This window comes from Saccoglossus kowalevskii, chromosome 9 (assembly GCF_978046115.1).
Source record: "Saccoglossus kowalevskii chromosome 9, keSacKowa6.1, whole genome shotgun sequence".
NCBI lineage: Eukaryota > Metazoa > Hemichordata > Enteropneusta > Harrimaniidae > Saccoglossus > Saccoglossus kowalevskii.
The window spans coordinates 15753832-15774658 of NC_140649.1; the positions used below are offsets into that span (position 1 = coordinate 15753832).

The 20827-nt window shown below is 40.3% G+C and overlaps 26 non-coding genes across 26 annotated transcripts; all 26 read right to left on the reverse strand.

The window, feature by feature from the left end:
- Positions 1 to 155: 155 nt before the first annotated feature.
- TRNAE-CUC (transfer RNA glutamic acid (anticodon CUC)) lies at positions 156 to 227 on the reverse strand. Its single transcript has one exon. It is a non-coding gene; the product is annotated as a tRNA-Glu (tRNA).
- Positions 228 to 445: 218 nt separating this feature from the next.
- Positions 446 to 517, reverse strand: TRNAE-CUC (transfer RNA glutamic acid (anticodon CUC)). The gene has a single exon. It is a non-coding gene; the product is annotated as a tRNA-Glu (tRNA).
- Positions 518 to 736: 219 nt separating this feature from the next.
- TRNAE-UUC (transfer RNA glutamic acid (anticodon UUC)) lies at positions 737 to 808 on the reverse strand. The gene has a single exon. It is a non-coding gene; the product is annotated as a tRNA-Glu (tRNA).
- A 504-nt stretch (positions 809 to 1312) lies between these two features.
- On the reverse strand, positions 1313 to 1384 carry TRNAE-CUC (transfer RNA glutamic acid (anticodon CUC)). The gene has a single exon. It is a non-coding gene; the product is annotated as a tRNA-Glu (tRNA).
- Positions 1385 to 1603: 219 nt separating this feature from the next.
- On the reverse strand, positions 1604 to 1675 carry TRNAE-UUC (transfer RNA glutamic acid (anticodon UUC)). The gene has a single exon. It is a non-coding gene; the product is annotated as a tRNA-Glu (tRNA).
- A 504-nt stretch (positions 1676 to 2179) lies between these two features.
- Positions 2180 to 2251, reverse strand: TRNAE-CUC (transfer RNA glutamic acid (anticodon CUC)). The gene has a single exon. It is a non-coding gene; the product is annotated as a tRNA-Glu (tRNA).
- A 1881-nt stretch (positions 2252 to 4132) lies between these two features.
- On the reverse strand, positions 4133 to 4204 carry TRNAE-CUC (transfer RNA glutamic acid (anticodon CUC)). The gene has a single exon. It is a non-coding gene; the product is annotated as a tRNA-Glu (tRNA).
- A 218-nt stretch (positions 4205 to 4422) lies between these two features.
- TRNAE-CUC (transfer RNA glutamic acid (anticodon CUC)) lies at positions 4423 to 4494 on the reverse strand. The gene has a single exon. It is a non-coding gene; the product is annotated as a tRNA-Glu (tRNA).
- Positions 4495 to 4713: 219 nt separating this feature from the next.
- TRNAE-UUC (transfer RNA glutamic acid (anticodon UUC)) lies at positions 4714 to 4785 on the reverse strand. Its single transcript has one exon. It is a non-coding gene; the product is annotated as a tRNA-Glu (tRNA).
- A 2746-nt stretch (positions 4786 to 7531) lies between these two features.
- On the reverse strand, positions 7532 to 7603 carry TRNAE-CUC (transfer RNA glutamic acid (anticodon CUC)). Its single transcript has one exon. It is a non-coding gene; the product is annotated as a tRNA-Glu (tRNA).
- Positions 7604 to 7821: 218 nt separating this feature from the next.
- TRNAE-CUC (transfer RNA glutamic acid (anticodon CUC)) lies at positions 7822 to 7893 on the reverse strand. Its single transcript has one exon. It is a non-coding gene; the product is annotated as a tRNA-Glu (tRNA).
- Positions 7894 to 8112: 219 nt separating this feature from the next.
- TRNAE-UUC (transfer RNA glutamic acid (anticodon UUC)) lies at positions 8113 to 8184 on the reverse strand. Its single transcript has one exon. It is a non-coding gene; the product is annotated as a tRNA-Glu (tRNA).
- A 794-nt stretch (positions 8185 to 8978) lies between these two features.
- TRNAE-UUC (transfer RNA glutamic acid (anticodon UUC)) lies at positions 8979 to 9050 on the reverse strand. Its single transcript has one exon. It is a non-coding gene; the product is annotated as a tRNA-Glu (tRNA).
- A 2746-nt stretch (positions 9051 to 11796) lies between these two features.
- On the reverse strand, positions 11797 to 11868 carry TRNAE-CUC (transfer RNA glutamic acid (anticodon CUC)). The gene has a single exon. It is a non-coding gene; the product is annotated as a tRNA-Glu (tRNA).
- A 218-nt stretch (positions 11869 to 12086) lies between these two features.
- Positions 12087 to 12158, reverse strand: TRNAE-CUC (transfer RNA glutamic acid (anticodon CUC)). Its single transcript has one exon. It is a non-coding gene; the product is annotated as a tRNA-Glu (tRNA).
- Positions 12159 to 12377: 219 nt separating this feature from the next.
- TRNAE-UUC (transfer RNA glutamic acid (anticodon UUC)) lies at positions 12378 to 12449 on the reverse strand. The gene has a single exon. It is a non-coding gene; the product is annotated as a tRNA-Glu (tRNA).
- A 1374-nt stretch (positions 12450 to 13823) lies between these two features.
- On the reverse strand, positions 13824 to 13895 carry TRNAE-UUC (transfer RNA glutamic acid (anticodon UUC)). The gene has a single exon. It is a non-coding gene; the product is annotated as a tRNA-Glu (tRNA).
- A 1084-nt stretch (positions 13896 to 14979) lies between these two features.
- TRNAE-CUC (transfer RNA glutamic acid (anticodon CUC)) lies at positions 14980 to 15051 on the reverse strand. Its single transcript has one exon. It is a non-coding gene; the product is annotated as a tRNA-Glu (tRNA).
- A 508-nt stretch (positions 15052 to 15559) lies between these two features.
- On the reverse strand, positions 15560 to 15631 carry TRNAE-UUC (transfer RNA glutamic acid (anticodon UUC)). The gene has a single exon. It is a non-coding gene; the product is annotated as a tRNA-Glu (tRNA).
- Positions 15632 to 17462: 1831 nt separating this feature from the next.
- Positions 17463 to 17534, reverse strand: TRNAE-UUC (transfer RNA glutamic acid (anticodon UUC)). Its single transcript has one exon. It is a non-coding gene; the product is annotated as a tRNA-Glu (tRNA).
- Positions 17535 to 18330: 796 nt separating this feature from the next.
- Positions 18331 to 18402, reverse strand: TRNAE-UUC (transfer RNA glutamic acid (anticodon UUC)). Its single transcript has one exon. It is a non-coding gene; the product is annotated as a tRNA-Glu (tRNA).
- A 214-nt stretch (positions 18403 to 18616) lies between these two features.
- On the reverse strand, positions 18617 to 18688 carry TRNAE-UUC (transfer RNA glutamic acid (anticodon UUC)). The gene has a single exon. It is a non-coding gene; the product is annotated as a tRNA-Glu (tRNA).
- A 214-nt stretch (positions 18689 to 18902) lies between these two features.
- TRNAD-AUC (transfer RNA aspartic acid (anticodon AUC)) lies at positions 18903 to 18974 on the reverse strand. The gene has a single exon. It is a non-coding gene; the product is annotated as a tRNA-Asp (tRNA).
- Positions 18975 to 19770: 796 nt separating this feature from the next.
- TRNAE-UUC (transfer RNA glutamic acid (anticodon UUC)) lies at positions 19771 to 19842 on the reverse strand. Its single transcript has one exon. It is a non-coding gene; the product is annotated as a tRNA-Glu (tRNA).
- Positions 19843 to 20354: 512 nt separating this feature from the next.
- Positions 20355 to 20426, reverse strand: TRNAE-CUC (transfer RNA glutamic acid (anticodon CUC)). Its single transcript has one exon. It is a non-coding gene; the product is annotated as a tRNA-Glu (tRNA).
- A 219-nt stretch (positions 20427 to 20645) lies between these two features.
- Positions 20646 to 20717, reverse strand: TRNAE-UUC (transfer RNA glutamic acid (anticodon UUC)). The gene has a single exon. It is a non-coding gene; the product is annotated as a tRNA-Glu (tRNA).
- Positions 20718 to 20827: the final 110 nt, after the last annotated feature.

Below are 20827 nucleotides of genomic sequence, written 5' to 3' on the forward strand. Positions count from 1 at the left end.
GTGACGTGACATGAACTGAATGTCGAGTACTATATATATTCTCTTGTAATCAAGCTAACAAATACGAGAGGCCAATTTATATCTTTTAATTAAATTGTCTATGAGAATGTTGTACAAGCTGCGATGATCAACTGACCAGGAATATAAAACTGGTGTTCCCACACCGGGAAATGAACCCGGGTCATGGCGGTGAGAGCGCCAAATCCTGACCACTAGACCATATGGGACGTTGTCGTATGAAGGCGTTTCCTATTTATCGGGAACACGTAAGTAAGGCATATAATCGGATACTTGTGACGTGACATGAACTGAATGTCGAGTATTATATATTCACTTGTAATAAGGCAACAAATGCGAGAGACCAATTTATATCTTTTAATTAAATTGTCTCAGAGAATTTCATACAAGCTGCGATGTTCAACTGACCAGGAATCTAAAACAGGTGTTCCCACACCGGGAATTGAAACCGGGCCTTGGCGGTGAGAGCGCCAAATCCTAACCACTAGACCATATGGGATGTTGACGTATGAAGGCGTTTCCTATTTATCGGGAACACATAAGTAAGGCATATAATCGGATACTTGTGACGTGAGAATGAACTGAATGTCGAGTATTATATATTCTCTTCTGATGAGACAACAAATATGAGAGGCCAATTTATATCTTTTAATTAAATTGTCTATGAGAATTTTGTACAAGCTGCGATGTTCAACTGACCAGGAATCTAAAACAGGTGTTCCCACACCGGGAATTGAACCCGGGCCTTGGCGGTGAAAGCGCCAAATCCTAACCACTAGACCATATGGGACGATGACATTTGAAGGCGTTTCCTATTTATCGGGAAAACACAAGTATGGCATGCAATCGGATACTTCTGACATGAACTGCACGTCGTGTATTACATATTCTCTTGTAATCAAGCCAACAAATACGAGAGACCAATTTATATCATTTAATTAAATTGTCTATGAGAATTTTGTACAAGCTGCGATGTTCAACTGACCAGGAATATAAAACTGGTGTTCCCACACCGGGAAATGAACCCAGGTCATGGCGGTGAGAGCGCGAAAACATGACCACTAGACCATATGGGTCGTTGTCGTATGAAGGCGTTTCCTATTTATCGGGAACACATACGTAAGGCATATAATCGGATACTTGTGACGTGACATGAACTGAATGTCGAGTATTATATATTCTCTTCTGATGAGACAACAAATACGAGAGGCCAATTTATATCATTTAATTAAATTGTCTATGAGAATTTTGTACAAGCTGCGATGTTCAACTGATCAGGAATATAAAACTGGTGTTCCCACACCGGGAATTGAAACCGGGCCTTGGCGGTGAGAGCGCCAAATCCTAACCACTAGACCATATGGGATGTTGACGTATGAAGGCGTTTCCTATTTATCGGGAACACATAAGTAAGGCATATAATCGGATACTTGTGACGTGAGAATGAACTGAATGTCGAGTATTATATATTCTCTTCTGATGAGACAACAAATATGAGAGGCCAATTTATATCTTTTAATTAAATTGTCTATGAGAATTTTGTACAAGCTGCGATGTTCAACTGACCAGGAATCTAAAACAGGTGTTCCCACACCGGGAATTGAACCCGGGCCTAGGCGGTGAAAGCGCCAAATCCTAACCACTAGACCATATGGGACGATGACATTTGAAGGCGTTTCCTATTTATCGGGAAAACACAAGTATGGCATGCAATCGGATACTTCTGTCATGAACTGCACGTCGTGTATTACATATTCTCTTGTAATCAAGCCAACAAATACGAGAGACCAATTTATATCATTTAATTAAATTGTCTATGAGAATTTTGTACAAGCTGCGATGTTCAACTGACCAGGAATATAAAACTGGTGTTCCCACACCGGGAAATGAACCCAGGTCATGGCGGTGAGAGCGCGAAAACATGACCACTAGACCATATGGGTCGTTGTCGTATGAAGGCGTTTCCTATTTATCGGGAACACATACGTAAGGCATATAATTGGATACTTGTGACGTGACATGAACTGAATGTCGAGTATTATATATTCTCTTCTGAAGAGACAACAAATACGAGAGGCCAATTTATATCATTTAATTAAATTGTCTATGAGAATTTTGTACAAACTGCGATGTTCAACTGATCAGGAATATAAAACTGGTGTTCCCACACCGGGAATTGAACCCGGGCCTTGGCGGTGAGAGCGCCAAATCCTAACCACTAGACCATATGGGACGTTGACGTATGAAGGCATTTCCTATTTATCGGGAACACATAAGTAAGGCATATAATCGGATACTTGTGACGTGACATGAACTGAATGTCGAGTATTATATATTCACTTGTGATCGAGCCAACAAATACGAGAGGGCAATTTATATCTTTTAATTAAATTGTCTATGAGAATTTTGTGCAATCTGCGATGTTCAACTGACCAGGAATATAAAACTGGTGTTCCCACACCGGGAAATGAACCCGGGTCATGGCGGTGAGAGCGCAAAATCATGACCACTAGAACATATGGGACGTTGTCGTATGAAGGCGTTTCCTATTTATCGGGAACACATACGTAAGGCATATAATCGGATACTTGTGACGTGACATGAACTGAATGTCGAGTATTATATATTCACTTGTAATAAGGCAACAAATGCGAGAGACCAATTTATATCTTTTAATTAAATTGTCTATGAGAATTTTGTACAAGCTGCGATGTTCAACTGACCAGGAATATAAAACTAGTGTTCCCATACCGGGTATTGAACCCGGGCCTTGGCGGTGAGAGCGCCAAATGCTAACCACTAGACCATTTGGGATGTTGACGTATGAAGGCGTTTCTTATTTATCGGGAACACATAAGTAAGGCATATAATCGGATACTTGCGACGTGACATGAACTGAATGTCGAGTATTATATATTCTCTTCTGATGAGACAACAAATACGAGAGGCCAATTTATATCATTTAATTAAATTGTCTATGAGAATTTTGTACAAGCTGCGATGTTCAACTGACCAGGAATATAAAACTAGTGTTCCCATACCGGGTATTGAACCCGGGCCTTGGCGGTGAGAGCGCCAAATGCTAACCACTAGACCATTTGGGATGTTGACGTATGAAGGCGTTTCTTATTTATCGGGAACACATAAATTAGGCATATAATCGGATACTTGCGACGTGACATGAACTGAATGTCGAGTATTATATATTCTCTTCTGATGAGACAACAAATACGAGAGGCCAATTTATATCATTTAATTAAATTGTCTATGAGAATTTTGTACAAGCTGCGATGTTCAACTGACCAGGTATATAAAACTGGTGTTCCCATACCGGGAATTGAACCCGGGCCTTGGCGGTGAGAGCGCCAAATCCTAACCACTAGTCCATTTGGGATGTTGACGTATGAAGGCGTTTCCTATTTATCGGGAACACATAAGTAAGGCATATAATCGGATACTTGTGACGTGATATGAACTGAATGTCGAGTATTGTATATTCTCTTCTGATGAGACAACAAATACGAGAGGCCAATTTATATCTTTTAATTAAATTGTCTATGAGAATGTCATACAAGCTGCGATGTTCAACTGACCAGGAATCTATAACAGGTTTTCCCACACCGGGAATTGAACCCGGGCCTTGGCGGTGAGTGTGCCAAATCCTAACCACTAGACCATATGGGACGTTGATGTATGAAGGCGTTTCCTATTTATCGGGAACACATAAGTAAGGCATATAATCTGATACTTGTGACGTGACATGAACTGAATGTCGAGTACTATATATATTCTCTTGTAATCAAGCCAACAAATACGAGAGGCCAATTTATATCTTTTAATTAAATTGTCTATGAGAATGTTGTACAAGCTGCGATGATCAACTGACCAGGAATATAAAACAGGTGTTCCCACACCGAGAACTGAACATATAATCGGATATTAAGGCATATGATCGGATACTTGTGACGTGACATGAACTGAATGTCGAGTATTATATATTCACTTGTAATAAGGCAACAAATGCGAGAGACCAATTTATATCTTTTAATTAAATTGTCTATGAGTATTTTGTACAAGCTGCGATGTTCAACTGACCAGGAATATAAAACTGGTGTTCCCACACCGGGAAATGAACCCGGGTCATGGCGGTGAGAGCGCCAAATCCTGACCACTAGACCATATGGGACGTTGTCGTATGAAGGCGTTTCCTATTTATCGGGAACACGTAAGTAAGGCATATAATCGGATACTTGTGACGTGACATGAACTGAATGTCGAGTATTATATATTCACTTGTAATAAGGCAACAAATGCGAGAGACCAATTTATATCTTTTAATTAAATTGTCTCTGAGAATTTCATACAAGCTGCGATGTTCAACTGACCAGGAATCTAAAACAGGTGTTCCCACACCGGGAATTGAAACCGGGCCTTGGCGGTGAGAGCGCCAAATCCTAACCACTAGACCATATGGGATGTTGACGTATGAAGGCGTTTCCTATTTATCGGGAACACATAAGTAAGGCATATAATCGGATACTTGTGACGTGAGAATGAACTGAATGTCGAGTATTATATATTCTCTTCTGATGAGACAACAAATATGAGAGGCCAATTTATATCTTTTAATTAAATTGTCTATGAGAATTTTGTACAAGCTGCGATGTTCAACTGACCAGGAATCTAAAACAGGTGTTCCCACACCGGGAATTGAACCCGGGCCTTGGCGGTGAAAGCGCCAAATCCTAACCACTAGACCATATGGGACGATGACATTTGAAGGCGTTTCCTATTTATCGGGAAAACACAAGTATGGCATGCAATCGGATACTTCTGACATGAACTGCACGTCGTGTATTACATATTCTCTTGTAATCAAGCCAACAAATACGAGAGGCCAATTTATATCATTTAATTAAATTGTCTATGAGAATTTTGTACAAGCTGCGATGTTCAACTGACCAGGAATATAAAACTGGTGTTCCCACACCCGGAATTGAACCCGGGCCATGGCGGTGAGAGCGCGAAATCATGACCACTAGACCATATGGGACGTTGTCGTACGAAGGCGTTTCCTATTTATCGGGAACACATAAGTAAGGCATATAATCGGATACTTGTGACGTGACATGATTTGAATGTCGAGTATTATATATTCACTTGTAATAAGGCAACAAATGCGAGAGACCAATTTATATTTTTTAATTAAATTGTCTATGAGAATTTTGTACAAGCTTCGATGTTCAACTGACCAGGAATATAAAACTGGTGTTCCCACACCGGGAAATGAACCCAGGTCATGGCGGTGAGAGCGCGAAAACATGACCACTAGACCATATGGGTCGTTGTCGTATGAAGGCGTTTCCTATTTATCGGGAACACATACGTAAGGCATATAATCGGATACTTGTGATGTGACATGAACTGAATGTCGAGTATTATATATTCACTTGTAATAAGGCAACAAATGCGAGAGACCAATTTATATCTTTTAATTAAATTGTCTATGAGAATTTTGTACAAGCTGCGATGTTCAACTGACCAGGAATATAAAACTGGTGTTCCCATACCGGGTATTGAACCCGGACCTTGGCGGTGAGAGCGCCAAATGCTAACCACTAGACCATTTGGGATGTTGACGTATGAAGGCGTTTCTTATTTATCGGGAACACATAAGTAAGGCATATAATCGGATACTTGTGACGTGACATGAACTGAATGTCGAGTATTATATATTCACTTGTAATAAGGCAACAAATGCGAGAGACCAATTTATATCTTTTAATTAAATTGTCTATGAGAATTTTGTACAAGCTGCGATGTTCAACTGACCAGGAATATAAAACTGGTGTTCCCACACCGGGAAATGAACCCGGGTCATGGCGGTGAGAGCGCGAAATCATGATCACTAGACCATATGGGACGTTGTCGTATGAAGGCGTTTCCTATTTATCGGGAACACATAAGTAAGGCATATAATCGGATACTTGTGACGTGACATGAACTGAATGTCGAGTATTATATATTCTCTTCTGATGAGACAACAAATGTGAGAGGCCAATTTATATCTTTTAATTAAATTGTTTATGAGAATTTTGTACAAGCTGCGATGTTCAACTGACCAGGAATATAAAACTAGTGTTCCCATACCGGGTATTGAACCCGGGCCTTGGCGGTGAGAGCGCCAAATGCTAACCACTAGACCATTTGGGATGTTGACGTATGAAGGCGTTTCTTATTTATCGGGAACACATAAGTAAGGCATATAATCGGATACTTGCGACGTGACATGAACTGAATGTCGAGTATTATATATTCTCTTCTGATGAGACAACAAATACGAGAGGCCAATTTATATCATTTAATTAAATTGTCTATGAGAATTTTGTACAAGCTGCGATGTTCAACTGACCAGGAATATAAAACTAGTGTTCCCATACCGGGTATTGAACCCGGGCCTTGGCGGTGAGAGCGCCAAATGCTAACCACTAGACCATTTGGGATGTTGACGTATGAAGGCGTTTCTTATTTATCGGGAACACATAAATTAGGCATATAATCGGATACTTGCGACGTGACATGAACTGAATGTCGAGTATTATATATTCTCTTCTGATGAGACAACAAATACGAGAGGCCAATTTATATCATTTAATTAAATTGTCTATGAGAATTTTGTACAAGCTGCGATGTTCAACTGACCAGGTATATAAAACTGGTGTTCCCATACCGGGAATTGAACCCGGGCCTTGGCGGTGAGAGCGCCAAATCCTAACCACTAGTCCATTTGGGATGTTGACGTATGAAGGCGTTTCCTATTTATCGGGAACACATAAGTAAGGCATATAATCGGATACTTGTGACGTGATATGAACTGAATGTCGAGTATTGTATATTCTCTTCTGATGAGACAACAAATACGAGAGGCCAATTTATATCTTTTAATTAAATTGTCTATGAGAATGTCATACAAGCTGCGATGTTCAACTGACCAGGAATCTATAACAGGTTTTCCCACACCGGGAATTGAACCCGGGCCTTGGCGGTGAGTGTGCCAAATCCTAACCACTAGACCATATGGGACGTTGATGTATGAAGGCGTTTCCTATTTATCGGGAACACATAAGTAAGGCATATAATCTGATACTTGTGACGTGACATGAACTGAATGTCGAGTACTATATATATTCTCTTGTAATCAAGCCAACAAATACGAGAGGCCAATTTATATCTTTTAATTAAATTGTCTATGAGAATGTTGTACAAGCTGCGATGATCAACTGACCAGGAATATAAAACAGGTGTTCCCACACCGAGAACTGAACATATAATCGGATATTAAGGCATATGATCGGATACTTGTGACGTGACATGAACTGAATGTCGAGTATTATATATTCACTTGTAATAAGGCAACAAATGCGAGAGACCAATTTATATCTTTTAATTAAATTGTCTATGAGTATTTTGTACAAGCTGCGATGTTCAACTGACCAGGAATATAAAACTGGTGTTCCCACACCGGGAAATGAACCCGGGTCATGGCGGTGAGAGCGCCAAATCCTGACCACTAGACCATATGGGACGTTGTCGTATGAAGGCGTTTCCTATTTATCGGGAACACGTAAGTAAGGCATATAATCGGATACTTGTGACGTGACATGAACTGAATGTCGAGTATTATATATTCACTTGTAATAAGGCAACAAATGCGAGAGACCAATTTATATCTTTTAATTAAATTGTCTCTGAGAATTTCATACAAGCTGCGATGTTCAACTGACCAGGAATCTAAAACAGGTGTTCCCACACCGGGAATTGAAACCGGGCCTTGGCGGTGAGAGCGCCAAATCCTAACCACTAGACCATATGGGATGTTGACGTATGAAGGCGTTTCCTATTTATCGGGAACACATAAGTAAGGCATATAATCGGATACTTGTGACGTGAGAATGAACTGAATGTCGAGTATTATATATTCTCTTCTGACGAGACAACAAATATGAGAGGCCAATTTATATCTTTTAATTAAATTGTCTACGAGAATTTTGTACAAGCTGCGATGTTCAACTGACCAGGAATCTAAAACAGGTGTTCCCACACCGGGAATTGAACCCGGGCCTTGGCGGTGAAAGCGCCAAATCCTAACCACTAGACCATATGGGACGATGACATTTGAAGGCGTTTCCTATTTATCGGGAAAACACAAGTATGGCATGCAATCGGATACTTCTGACATGAACTGCACGTCGTGTATTACATATTCTCTTGTAATCAAGCCAACAAATACGAGAGGCCAATTTATATCATTTAATTAAATTGTCTATGAGAATTTTGTACAAGCTGCGATGTTCAACTGACCAGGAATATAAAACTGGTGTTCCCACACCCGGAATTGAACCCGGGCCATGGCGGTGAGAGCGCGAAATCATGACCACTAGACCATATGGGACGTTGTCGTACGAAGGCGTTTCCTATTTATCGGGAACACATAAGTAAGGCATATAATCGGATACTTGTGACGTGACATGATTTGAATGTCGAGTATTATATATTCACTTGTAATAAGGCAACAAATGCGAGAGACCAATTTATATTTTTTAATTAAATTGTCTATGAGAATTTTGTACAAGCTTCGATGTTCAACTGACCAGGAATATAAAACTGGTGTTCCCACACCGGGAAATGAACCCAGGTCATGGCGGTGAGAGCGCGAAAACATGACCACTAGACCATATGGGTCGTTGTCGTATGAAGGCGTTTCCTATTTATCGGGAACACATACGTAAGGCATATAATCGGATACTTGTGATGTGACATGAACTGAATGTCGAGTATTATATATTCACTTGTAATAAGGCAACAAATGCGAGAGACCAATTTATATCTTTTAATTAAATTGTCTATGAGAATTTTGTACAAGCTGCGATGTTCAACTGACCAGGAATCTAAAACAGGTGTTCCCACACCGGGAATTGAACCCGGGCCTAGGCGGTGAAAGCGCCAAATCCTAACCACTAGACCATATGGGACGATGACATTTGAAGGCGTTTCCTATTTATCGGGAAAACACAAGTATGGCATGCAATCGGATACTTCTGACATGAACTGCACGTCGTGTATTACATATTCTCTTGTAATCAAGCCAACAAATACGAGAGGCCAATTTATATCATTTAATTAAATTGTCTATGAGAATTTTGTACAAGCTGCGATGTTCAACTGACCAGGAATATAAAACTGGTGTTCCCACACCCGGAATTGAACCCGGGCCATGGCGGTGAGAGCGCGAAATCATGACCACTAGACCATATGGGACGTTGTCGTACGAAGGCGTTTCCTATTTATCGGGAACACATAAGTAAGGCATATAATCGGATACTTGTGACGTGACATGATTTGAATGTCGAGTATTATATATTCACTTGTAATAAGGCAACAAATGCGAGAGACCAATTTATATTTTTTAATTAAATTGTCTATGAGAATTTTGTACAAGCTTCGATGTTCAACTGACCAGGAATATAAAACTGGTGTTCCCACACCGGGAAATGAACCCAGGTCATGGCGGTGAGAGCGCGAAAACATGACCACTAGACCATATGGGTCGTTGTCGTATGAAGGCGTTTCCTATTTATCGGGAACACATACGTAAGGCATATAATCGGATACTTGTGATGTGACATGAACTGAATGTCGAGTATTATATATTCACTTGTAATAAGGCAACAAATGCGAGAGACCAATTTATATCTTTTAATTAAATTGTCTATGAGAATTTTGTACAAGCTGCGATGTTCAACTGACCAGGAATATAAAACTGGTGTTCCCATACCGGGTATTGAACCCGGACCTTGGCGGTGAGAGCGCCAAATGCTAACCACTAGACCATTTGGGATGTTGACGTATGAAGGCGTTTCTTATTTATCGGGAACACATAAGTAAGGCATATAATCGGATACTTGTGACGTGACATGAACTGAATGTCGAGTATTATATATTCACTTGTAATAAGGCAACAAATGCGAGAGACCAATTTATATCTTTTAATTAAATTGTCTATGAGAATTTTGTACAAGCTGCGATGTTCAACTGACCAGGAATATAAAACTGGTGTTCCCACACCGGGAAATGAACCCGGGTCATGGCGGTGAGAGCGCGAAATCATGATCACTAGACCATATGGGACGTTGTCGTATGAAGGCGTTTCCTATTTATCGGGAACACATAAGTAAGGCATACAATCGGATACTTGTGACGTGACATGAACTGAATGTCGAGTATTATATATTCTCTTCTGATGAGACAACAAATGTGAGAGGCCAATTTATATCTTTTAATTAAATTGTTTATGAGAATTTTGTACAAGCTGCGATGTTCAACTGACCAGGAATATAAAACTAGTGTTCCCATACCGGGTATTGAACCCGGGCCTTGGCGGTGAGAGCGCCAAATGCTAACCACTAGACCATTTGGGATGTTGACGTATGAAGGCGTTTCTTATTTATCGGGAACACATAAGTAAGGCATATAATCGGATACTTGCGACGTGACATGAACTGAATGTCGAGTATTATATATTCTCTTCTGATGAGACAACAAATACGAGAGGCCAATTTATATCATTTAATTAAATTGTCTATGAGAATTTTGTACAAGCTGCGATGTTCAACTGACCAGGAATATAAAACTAGTGTTCCCATACCGGGTATTGAACCCGGGCCTTGGCGGTGAGAGCGCCAAATGCTAACCACTAGACCATTTGGGATGTTGACGTATGAAGGCGTTTCTTATTTATCGGGAACACATAAATTAGGCATATAATCGGATACTTGCGACGTGACATGAACTGAATGTCGAGTATTATATATTCTCTTCTGATGAGACAACAAATACGAGAGGCCAATTTATATCATTTAATTAAATTGTCTATGAGAATTTTGTACAAGCTGCGATGTTCAACTGACCAGGTATATAAAACTGGTGTTCCCATACCGGGAATTGAACCCGGGCCTTGGCGGTGAGAGCGCCAAATCCTAACCACTAGTCCATTTGGGATGTTGACGTATGAAGGCGTTTCCTATTTATCGGGAACACATAAGTAAGGCATATAATCGGATACTTGTGACGTGATATGAACTGAATGTCGAGTATTGTATATTCTCTTCTGATGAGACAACAAATACGAGAGGCCAATTTATATCTTTTAATTAAATTGTCTATGAGAATGTCATACAAGCTGCGATGTTCAACTGACCAGGAATCTATAACAGGTTTTCCCACACCGGGAATTGAACCCGGGCCTTGGCGGTGAGTGTGCCAAATCCTAACCACTAGACCATATGGGACGTTGATGTATGAAGGCGTTTCCTATTTATCGGGAACACATAAGTAAGGCATATAATCTGATACTTGTGACGTGACATGAACTGAATGTCGAGTACTATATATATTCTCTTGTAATCAAGCCAACAAATACGAGAGGCCAATTTATATCTTTTAATTAAATTGTCTATGAGAATGTTGTACAAGCTGCGATGATCAACTGACCAGGAATATAAAACAGGTGTTCCCACACCGAGAACTGAACATATAATCGGATATTAAGGCATATGATCGGATACTTGTGACGTGACATGAACTGAATGTCGAGTATTATATATTCACTTGTAATAAGGCAACAAATGCGAGAGACCAATTTATATCTTTTAATTAAATTGTCTATGAGTATTTTGTACAAGCTGCGATGTTCAACTGACCAGGAATATAAAACTGGTGTTCCCACACCGGGAAATGAACCCGGGTCATGGCGGTGAGAGCGCCAAATCCTGACCACTAGACCATATGGGACGTTGTCGTATGAAGGCGTTTCCTATTTATCGGGAACACGTAAGTAAGGCATATAATCGGATACTTGTGACGTGACATGAACTGAATGTCGAGTATTATATATTCACTTGTAATAAGGCAACAAATGCGAGAGACCAATTTATATCTTTTAATTAAATTGTCTCTGAGAATTTCATACAAGCTGCGATGTTCAACTGACCAGGAATCTAAAACAGGTGTTCCCACACCGGGAATTGAAACCGGGCCTTGGCGGTGAGAGCGCCAAATCCTAACCACTAGACCATATGGGATGTTGACGTATGAAGGCGTTTCCTATTTATCGGGAACACATAAGTAAGGCATATAATCGGATACTTGTGACGTGAGAATGAACTGAATGTCGAGTATTATATATTCTCTTCTGACGAGACAACAAATATGAGAGGCCAATTTATATCTTTTAATTAAATTGTCTACGAGAATTTTGTACAAGCTGCGATGTTCAACTGACCAGGAATCTAAAACAGGTGTTCCCACACCGGGAATTGAACCCGGGCCTTGGCGGTGAAAGCGCCAAATCCTAACCACTAGACCATATGGGACGCTGACATTTGAAGGCGTTTCCTATTTATCGGGAAAACACAAGTATGGCATGCAATCGGATACTTCTGACATGAACTGCACGTCGTGTATTACATATTCTCTTGTAATCAAGCCAACAAATACGAGAGGCCAATTTATATCATTTAATTAAATTGTCTATGAGAATTTTGTACAAGCTGCGATGTTCAACTGACCAGGAATATAAAACTGGTGTTCCCACACCCGGAATTGAACCCGGGCCATGGCGGTGAGAGCGCGAAATCATGACCACTAGACCATATGGGACGTTGTCGTACGAAGGCGTTTCCTATTTATCGGGAACACATAAGTAAGGCATATAATCGGATACTTGTGACGTGACATGATTTGAATGTCGAGTATTATATATTCACTTGTAATAAGGCAACAAATGCGAGAGACCAATTTATATTTTTTAATTAAATTGTCTATGAGAATTTTGTACAAGCTTCGATGTTCAACTGACCAGGAATATAAAACTGGTGTTCCCACACCGGGAAATGAACCCAGGTCATGGCGGTGAGAGCGCGAAAACATGACCACTAGACCATATGGGTCGTTGTCGTATGAAGGCGTTTCCTATTTATCGGGAACACATACGTAAGGCATATAATCGGATACTTGTGATGTGACATGAACTGAATGTCGAGTATTATATATTCACTTGTAATAAGGCAACAAATGCGAGAGACCAATTTATATCTTTTAATTAAATTGTCTATGAGAATTTTGTACAAGCTGCGATGTTCAACTGACCAGGAATATAAAACTGGTGTTCCCATACCGGGTATTGAACCCGGACCTTGGCGGTGAGAGCGCCAAATGCTAACCACTAGACCATTTGGGATGTTGACGTATGAAGGCGTTTCTTATTTATCGGGAACACATAAGTAAGGCATATAATCGGATACTTGTGACGTGACATGAACTGAATGTCGAGTATTATATATTCACTTGTAATAAGGCAACAAATGCGAGAGACCAATTTATATCTTTTAATTAAATTGTCTATGAGAATTTTGTACAAGCTGCGATGTTCAACTGACCAGGAATATAAAACAGGTGTTCCCACACCGGGAAATGAACCCGGGTCATGGCGGTGAGAGCGCGAAATCATGATCACTAGACCATATGGGACGTTGTCGTATGAAGGCGTTTCCTATTTATCGGGAACACATAAGTAAGGCATATAATCGGATACTTGTGACGTGACATGAACTGAATGTCGAGTATTATATATTCTCTTCTGATGAGACAACAAATGTGAGAGGCCAATTTATATCTTTTAATTAAATTGTTTATGAGAATTTTGTACAAGCTGCGATGTTCAACTGACCAGGAATCTAAAACAGGTGTTCCCACACCGGGAATTGAACCCGGGCCTTGGCGGTGAAAGCGCCAAATCCTAACCACTAGACCATATGGGACGATGACATTTGAAGGCGTTTCTTATTTATCGGGAAAACACAAGTAAGGCATGCAATCGGATACTTCTGACATGAACTGCACGTCGTGTATTACATATTCTCTTGTAATCAAGCCAACAAATGCGAGAGACCAATTTATATCTTTTAATTAAATTGTCTATGAGAATTTTGTACAAGCTGCGATGTTCAACTGACCAGGAATATAAAACTGGTGTTCCCACACCCGGAATTGAACCCGGGCCATGGCGGTGAGAGCGCGAAATCATGACCACTAGACCATATGGGACGTTGTCGTATGAAGGCGTTTCCTATTTATCGGGAACACATAAGTAAGGCATATAATCGGATACTTGTGACGTGACATGATTTGAATGTCGAGTATTGTATATTCACTTGTAATAAGGCAACAAATGCGAGAGACCAATTTATATTTTTTAATTAAATTGTCTATGAGAATTTTGTACAAGCTGCGATGTTCAACTGACCAGGAATATAAAACTGGTGTTCCCACACCGGGAAATGAACCCAGGTCATGGCGGTGAGAGCGCGAAAACATGACCACTAGACCATATGGGTCGTTGTCGTATGAAGGCGTTTCCTATTTATCGGGAACACATACGTAAGGCATATAATCGGATACTTGTGACGTGACATGAACTGAATGTCGAGTATTATATATTCACTTGTAATAAGGCAACAAATGCGAGAGACCAATTTATATCTTTTAATTAAATTGTCTATGAGAATTTTGTACAACCTGCGATGTTCAACTGACCAGGAATATAAAACTGGTGTTCCCATACCGGGTATTGAACCCGGGCCTTGGCGGTGAGAGCGCCAAATGCTAACCACTAGACCATTTGGGATGTTGACGTATGAAGGCGTTTCTTATTTATCGGGAACACATAAGTAAGGCATATAATCGGATACTTGCGACGTGACATGAACTGAATGTCGAGTATTATATATTCTCTTCTGATGAGACAACAAATACGAGAGGCCAATTTATATCATTTAATTAAATTGTCTATGAGAATTTTGTACAAGCTGCGATGTTCAACTGATCAGGAATATAAAACTGGTGTTCCCACACCGGGAATTGAACCCGGGCCTTGGCGGTGAGAGCGCCAAATCCTAACCACTAGACCATATGGGATGTTGACGTATGAAGGCATTTCCTATTTATCGGGAACACATAAGTAAGGCATATAATCGGATACTTGTGACGTGACATGAACTGAATGTCGAGTATTATATATTCACTTGTAATAAGGCAACAAATGCGAGAGACCAATTTATATCTTTTAATTAAATTGTCTATGAGAATTTTGTACAAGCTGCGATGTTCAACTGACCAGGAATATAAAACTGGTGTTCCCACACCTGGAAATGAACCCGGGTCATGGCGGTGAGAGCGCGAAATCATGATCACTAGACCATATGGGACGTTGTCGTATGAAGGCGTTTCCTATTTATCGGGAACACATAAGTAAGGCATATAATCGGATACTTGTGACGTGACATGAACTGAATGTCGAGTATTATATATTCTCTTCTGATGAGACAACAAATGTGAGAGGCCAATTTATATCTTTTAATTAAATTGTTTATGAGAATTTTGTACAAGCTGCGATGTTCAACTGACCAGGAATCTAAAACAGGTGTTCCCACACCGGGAATTGAACCCGGGCCTTGGCGGTGAAAGCGCCAAATCCTAACCACTAGACCATATGGGACGATGACATTTGAAGGCGTTTCTTATTTATCGGGAAAACACAAGTATGGCATGCAATCGGATACTTCTGACATTAACTGCACGTCGTGTATTACATATTCTCTTGTAATCAAGCCAACAAATACGAGAGGCCAATTTATATCATTTAATTAAATTGTCTATGAGAATTTTGTACAAGCTGCGATGTTCAACTGACCAGGAATATAAAACTGGTGTTCCCACACCCGGAATAGAACCCGGGCCATGGCGGTGAGAGCGCGAAATCATGACCACTAGACCATATGGGACGTTGTCGTATGAAGGCGTTTCCTATTTATCGGGAACACATAAGTAAGGCATATAATCGGATACTTGAGACGTGACATGAACTGAATGTCGAGTATTATATATTCTCTTCTGATGAGACAACAAATACGAGAGGCCAATTTATATCATTTAATTAAATTGTCTATGAGAATTTTGTACAAGCTGCGATGTTCAACTGACCAGGAATATAAAACTGGTGTTCCCATACCGGGTATTGAACCCGGGCCTTGGCGCTGAGAGCGCCAAATGCTAACCACTAGACCATATGGGATGTTGACGTATGAAGGCGTTTCCTATTTATCGGGAACACATAAGTAAGGCATATAATCTGATACTTGTGACGTGACATGAACTGAATGTCGAGTATTATATATTCTCTTGTAATCAAGCCAACGAATACGAGAGGCCAATTTATATCTTTTAATTAAATTGTCTGTGAGAATTTTGTACAAGCTGCGATGTTCAACTGACCAGGAATCTAAAACAGGTGTTCCCACACCGGGAATTGAACGCGGGCCTTGGCGGTGAAAGCGCCAAATCCTAACCACTAGACCATATGGGACGATGACATTTGAAGGCGTTTCTTATTTATCGGGAAAACACAAGTATGGCATGCAATCGGATACATCTGACATGAACTGCACGTCGTGTATTACATATTCTCTTGTAATCAAGCCAACAAATACGAGAGGCCAATTTATATCTTTTAATTAAATTGTCTATTATGAGAATTTTGTACAAGCTGCGATGTTCAACTGACCAGGAATCTAAAACAGGTGTTCCCACACCGTGAATTGAACCCGGGCCTTGGCGGTGATAGCGCCATATTCTCTTGTAATCAAGCCAACAAATACGAGAGGCCAATTTATATCATTTAATTAAATTGTCTATGAGAATTTTGTACAAGCTGCGATGTTCAACTGACCAGGAATATAAAACTGGTGTTCCCACACCGGGAAATGAACCCGAGCCTTGGCGGAGAGAGCGCCAAATCCTAACCACTAGACCATATGGGATGTTGACGTATGAAGGCATTTCCTATTTATCGGGAACACATAAGTAAGGCATATAATCTGATACTTATGACATGACATGAACTGAATGTCGAGTATTATATATTCTCTTGTGATCGAGCCAACAAATACGAGAGGCCAATTTATATCTTTTAAGTAAATTGTCTATGAGAATTTTGTACAAGCTGCGATGTTCAACAGACCAGGAATATAAATCTGGTGTTCCCACACCGGGAAATGAACCCGGGTCATGGCGGTGAGAGCGCGAAATCATGACCACTAGACCATATGGGACGTTGTCGTATGAAGGCGTTTCCTATTTATCGGGAACACATAAGTAAGGCATATAATCTGATACTTGTGACGTGACATCAACTGAATGTTGAGTATTATATATTCTCTTGTAATCAAGCCAACAAATACGAGAGGCCAATTTATATCTTTTAATTAAATTGTCTATGAGAATTTTGTACAACCTGCGATGTTCAATTGACCAGGAATCTAAAACAGGTGTTCCCACACCGGGAATTGAACCCGGGCCTTGGCGGCGAAAGCGCCAAATCCTAACCACTAGACCATATGGGACGTTGACATATGAAGGCGTTTCCTATTTATCGGGAACACAAAAGTAAGGCATATAATCTGATACTTGTGACGTGACATGAACTGAATGTCGTGAATTATATATATTCTCTTCTAATCAAGCCAACAAATACGAGAGGCCAATTTATATCTTTTAATTAAATTGTCTATGAGAATTTTGTACAAGCTGCGATGTTCAATTGACCAGGAATATAAAACTGGTGTTGCCACACCGGGAAATGAACCCGGGTCATGGCGGTGAGAGCGCGAAATCATGATCACTAGACCATATGGGACGTTGTCGTATGAAGGCGTTTCCTATTTATCGGGAACACATAAGTAAGGCATATAATCGGATACTTGTGACGTGACATGAACTGAATGTCGAGTATTATATATTCTCTTCTGATGAGACAACAAATGTGAGAGGCCAATTTATATCTTTTAATTAAATTGTCTATGAGAATTTTGTACAAGCTGCGATGTTCAACTGACCAGGAATCTAAAACAGGTGTTCCCACACCGGGAATTGAACCCGGCCTTGGCGGTGAAAGCGCCAAATCCTAACCACTAGACCATATGGGACGATGACATTTGAAGGCGTTTCTTATTTATCGGGAAAACACAAGTATGGCATGCAATCGGATACATCTGACATGAACTGCACGTCGTGTATTACATATTCTCTTGTAATCAAGCCAACAAATACGAGAGGCCAATTTATATCTTTTAATTAAATTGTCTATGAGAATTTTGTACAAGCTGCGATGTTCAACTGACCAGGAATCTAAAACAGGTGTTCCCACACCGGGAATTGAACCCGGGCCTTGGCGGTGAAAGCGCCAAATCCTAACCACTAGACCATATGGGACGATGACATTTGAAGGCGTTTCTTATTAATCGGGAAAACACAAGTATGGCATGCAATCGGATACTTCTGACATGAACTGCACGTCGTGTGTTACATATTCTCTTGTAATCAAGCCAACAAATACGAGAGGCCAATTTATATCTTTTAATTAAATTGTCTATGAGAATTTTGTACAAGCTGCGATGTTCAACTGACCAGGAATCTAAAACAGGTGTTCCCACACCGGGAATTGAACCCGGGCCTTGGCGGTGAAAGCGCCAAATCCTAACCACTAGACCATATGGGACGATGACATTTGAAGGCGTTTCTTATTAATCGGGAAAACACAAGTATGGCATGCAATCGGATACTTCTGACATGAACTGCACGTCGTGTGTTACATATTCTCTTGTAATCAAGCCAACAAATACGAGAGGCCAATTTATATCTTTTAATTAAATTGTCTATGAGAATTTTGTACAATCTGCGATGTTCAACTGACCAGGAATCTAAAACAGGTGTTCCCACACCGTGAATTGAACCCGGGCCTTGGCGGTGATAGCGCCAAATCCTAACCACTAGACCATATGGAACGATGACATTTGAAGGCGTTTCTTATTTATCGGGAAAACACAAGTATGGCATGCAATCAGATACTTCTGACACGAACTGCACGTCGTGTATTACATATTCTCTTGTAATCAAGCCAACAAATACGAGAGGCCAATTTATATCATTTAATTAAATTGTCTATGAGAATTTTGTACAAGCTGCGATGTTCAACTGACCAGGAATATAAAACTGGTGTTCCCACACCGGGAAATGAACCCGAGCCTTGGCGGAGAGAGCGCCAAATCCTAACCACTAGACCATATGGGATGTTGACGTATGAAGGCATTTCCTATTTATCGGGAACACATAAGTAAGGCATATAATCTGATACTTATGACATGACATGAACTGAATGTCGAGTATTATATATTCTCTTGTGATCGAGCCAACAAATACGAGAGGCCAATTTATATCTTTTAATTAAATTGTCTATGAGAATTTTGTACAAGCTGCGATGTTCAACAGACCAGGAATATAAATCTGGTGTTCCCACACCGGGAAATGAACCCGGGTCATGGCGGTGAGAGCGCGAAATCATGACCACTAGACCATATGGGACGTTGTCGTATGAAGGCGTTTCCTATTTATCGGGAACACATAAGTAAGGCATATAATCTGATACTTGTGACGTGACATGAACTGAATGTTGAGTATTATATATTCTCTTGTAATCAAGCCAACAAATACGAGAGGCCAATTTATATCTTTTAATTAAATTGTCTATGAGAATTTTGTACAACCTGCGATGTTCAACTGACCAGGAATCTAAAACAGGTGTTCCCACACCGGGAATTGAACCCGGGCCTTGGCGGCGAAAGCGCCAAATCCTAACCACTAGACCATATGGGACGTTGACGTATGAAGGCGTTTCCTATTTATCGGGAACACAAAAGTAAGGCATATAATCTGATACTTGTGACGTGACATGAACTGAATGTCGTGAATTATATATATTCTCTTCTAATCAAGCCAACAAATACGAGAGGCCAATTTATATCTTTTAATTAAATTGTCTATGAGAATTTTGTACAAGCTGCGATGTTCAACTGACCAGGAATCTAAAACAGGTGTTCCCACACAGGGAATTGAACCCGGGCCTTGGCGGTGAAAGCGCCAAATCCTAACCACTAGACCATATGGGACGTTGACGTATGAAGGCGTTTCCTATTTATCGGGAACACATAAGTAAGGCATATAATCTGATACTTGTGACGTGACATGAACTGAATGTCGAGTATTATATATTCTCTTGTAATCAAGCCAACAAATACGAGAGGCCAATTTATATCTTTTAATTAAATTGTCTCTGAGAATTTCATACAAGCTGCGATGTTCAACTGTCCAGGAATATAAAACTGGTGTTCCCACACCGGGAATTGAACACGGGCCTTGGCGGTGAGAGCGCCAAATCCTAACCACTAGACCATATGGGATGTTGACGTATGAAGGCGTTTCCTATTTATCGGGAACACATAAGTAAGGCATATAATCTGATACTTGTGACGTGACATGAACTGAATGTCGAGTATTATATATTCTCTTGTAATCAAGCCAACAAATACGAGAGGCCAATTTATATCTTTTAATTAAATTGTCTATGAGAATTTTGTACAACCTGCGATGTTCAACTGACCAGGAATCTAAAACAGGTGTTCCCACACCGGGAATTGAACCCGGGCCTTGGCGGCGAAAGCGCCAAATCCTAACCACTAGACCATATGGGACGTTGACGTATGAAGGCGTTTCCTATTTATCGGGAACACAAAAGTAAGGCATATAATCTGATACTTGTGACGTGACATGAACTGAATGTCGTGAATTATATATATTCTCT